Genomic DNA, 3,645 nt, shown 5'->3' on the forward strand with positions numbered 1-3,645 from the left:
TATGTTTTACTTCTATACTCACAGCTGCAAAAGAGGGTCTCCAGTTCTACCATGACACTTGTTACTCCCATAGTGGTATTAATTCAATGTGGACCCTGAAAAATCTTCTGGAGACCCTCAATTCAAGATTATTTTAAGAATACAGTAGCATTAAAACTTATAATTTTTTAAACTCTTTATAATTCTATTCCCCAAACTCAGTTAAAATCCAGATAAAAAAAAACATTATACACCATTGTTACTCCAAATTAGACGGTACACTTAGATACAGATGTGTAGTACTTGGTAGAAATTCTTCATACTTTGTAAAAACGACTCCAAATCATTTTACAAATATACCGAAGACAATTGCTGGAATTGTTTATCGACAATATATTTGTCCAGTGTGGTGGACGCGTTTTCAACGAATGGTTGGCATTCCAATGGGAACAAAGTGTGCTCCATTTCTCGTTGACCTATTCCTCCACTCTTAGCTGATCTGCTAAAAAGGAAGCCAGATCCTTTGATCTCAGTTTCCGCTTTTTACATGACGAGTTATCGTTAAACAATACTAGTGTCGGGGATTTTATACATCACATTTACCTAAAAGAACTTGAAATAAAGGACTAAGTCAGCCTGGTATCTTGGTCTACACTTATAGATCAATAACGTCTTTCAATTAAGCTTCTGGAACAGGGTTATGTTGTTGCAAGATTGAAGTCATCATTAAAGAAGTTTTATGGTCGTCATTATGAAGTCTCTGATCGTTACGGTGTATTCATATGCACCATGAAAACCAATTTGTTCAACATATAGTAGTTTTCCTTTCCTCTTTCGTCTATCATGGACTTTACTATTTATGTGCAACTTGGCGGGTATTTCGAGAAAAGCAAAGGACGCTTACCCTACCGGTGCACCTGGTCCATGCTCTTAGTTTCTAGTGGAGTCAGAGTTGCTCATTTACTTTACTTACTTTGTACATATTATTTTACTTATTGTATGTTCTTCATTGTGAGTGTCTAGTCTTTGTCCCTGGAATACATTCTTTTGATTTCCGCTAGAATCTTGGTTCCCTTGATTACTCTCTCCACCAATTTCAGTTACCATCACAAAATAACATATATTTCGTTGGCTATGACCTTTTAGTTTAAACATATTTTATTCAGAAATAGTTTGATTACAATAAATTACAAAACATAATAGTAATAAGACAAGGATTCGGAAACAAGCATGGCATATACTTAGTCCGTCTCCTTATAAAAATGACAGTTTGGTTAGCACATATGTTCTATTGCACGCTTACATGTTGAAGAATATAAGATGTGGCGACGAGAAAATAAAGTATTTAGGGAAAAAAGGGATGAAATGCATTAATAGGTAATTGATTATAGTTAGGTGTTCACAAACCGTTTACTGTCTACTTTATACTTTTGCACATTTGTAAATATATACATAAATTTTGTTCTAAAGTTAGAGCATCTGAACCATGATGCAAATTTTTGGGAGTTAACGGGATTGGTAAATTTAACGACAATGTTTATGTCTGGCGAATGGCTGCATATTTGTTACAGTGAAGAAGATAATGGGCTGACGTTTCAGATTGACCGCATGTACAATATGGGTTACCGACAAGATTTCGCGAAAATAACTGAGCATTCAAAGAACCACTATCCATACATAATCGTGCATGGAGCACCTGGCCGATTCTACTGCCGATATAGAAGTATGTTGGGCATTTTACATTCTGAACTTTCAAATAGTTCTTGAATGTTTCTAACGACGACGCCTTACGAATGTCGGGTAATTGTGACATTAGGGGTGTCAGGGTCTTTGAGATTTTTACTACATTTAAGAATACGTCTTTTGGTTTCCGTGTTACGAAGACGCACAATGATTTGTCTAGGCATTGGCGGTCGACCAGTTGAGGGTTTGTCGATTATACCAACTCGATGGGATCGAACAATATTCCCTGCTTCAAAGGTTTCATCTATCGATTTAACAATTTCTGTTACCGTTGCAGTCGAGTTTTTACCGGGCGTTTCTGGTATCCCACTAAATCGTACCAATTCTCGACTATACTGCTCGAGTGCGTCTACTTCGGATTTGAGTTTAGAGTTTTCATACTTCAATTCGTCTATTTCTTGTTGGAATGACTGAGTTGTTTCTTTTACAGTTTTCAATTTCTTGTTTGAAGCTTAAACGTATCGTAGCAATGAATTCATCAGCAAGTGCCGTCCTTAATTTCAGGACAATGTTATCTAAATCAGATGTTTGTAAGGCAAAAGTTGCAGGGCGCTGAAATCATTGGTTTGCAAATGTTGGCGATGTCATAATGTTCTGTTTTTTTTTTTATATTCAGATCATCGCGGATGCGAAGGTTTACTGACTACGTAAACGTGAACTCATTTACATTAGAAAATAAACATAGACGTTTTTGGACTTGAATGAATTAAATTGCTTATAGTACTCACTTCTAAGTAATATGTAATTATTCCGCATTAAATTCATCTTCCAAATATTCCAATAATAGCACAAATGATTATAGGATGTTTATAGCATCACATAATGTCTCTCCATCACTGGTAAACGAGTCTAAATCATGTTTTTTTTACCAAAAATAGTCGGAGAGAAAATTTAGGCAGCCATTGCGTGAGCGTGCGCATAAAAAGATGACCTTTTAAGATATTGTCACATTTTATATTGTCTTGGAATGTTTTTATTCATTTTGTTCTTATTGCTGTACATTATTGGTCTGGGAATATTTGACAAGTTTTCTTGAATTTTCCATTTGATAATGACTAGTAATATACTTTGAATGTTTGCTGTATATTTAGTCAGTCCCTAGATTCTCCAAGAGACACCAGCTGTGGAAACTAGAGCCCGGGTCTAACCCATAGAGCAATTTCAATGAACTACATAATAAAGAGGTGAGGTTTCCAATCTAATGAAACACTACTATTACAGACATTACTGCACAAAATCTGGAAAGAAAAACTATAGAAAGTATAGTTTCGAAGTGTTACTGACAATATATATAGGTGTTCCCATATCCTTTCACCAGGGATGATTTTTTTAGGTCTAACAATGCGGAAATTTCCAAAATCATAAGTAAATATACAGTAAAAAAAAAGCATCATAATGATAAAATGCAGATTTGAAATAGAGGAATTCTGCTAAAAAGCGATAAAAAAAATCATCCCTGCTTCACAATTTGATTCAGGTGGGGATTATAAACCTACACATGTATCCAGACCTGTTATATTACTGTATGATGACGCCATATACATGCATTCCACCTTTTTTCTGAAAATGATTTATTAAATCTTGAATATTCTATTTTCAACATAACTACTACCTTATGGCTGATTATTTGGTGGGTGTAAAATTTGGCGATTTTGAAGTAAAAAGGTATGCAAAAAATTTGGCAGATGATAAGAGGTGCTTTAAGTACTTAAGCCTAGATTTCATATTTCATGGAATTTATTTAGGCATTTTTAGAAATTACCAACTATAGGTATGTAGAAATTCACAATCTGCAGAGGGCAGTTTGCAGATAAAATTTGTAGGAACTACAAAGAGTTGGTAAAAGTAACCAAATCTGATGCAAATACCATCATATTCCAAAAAAACTTCAGCAATTTTTTTCACCACTATAAACACAGATAC

The sequence above is a fragment of the Perna viridis genome, chromosome 14 (assembly GCF_037379345.1).
Source record: "Perna viridis isolate PV_CMFRI_1.1 ecotype Kerala chromosome 14, ASM3737934v1, whole genome shotgun sequence".
NCBI lineage: Eukaryota > Metazoa > Mollusca > Bivalvia > Mytilida > Mytilidae > Perna > Perna viridis.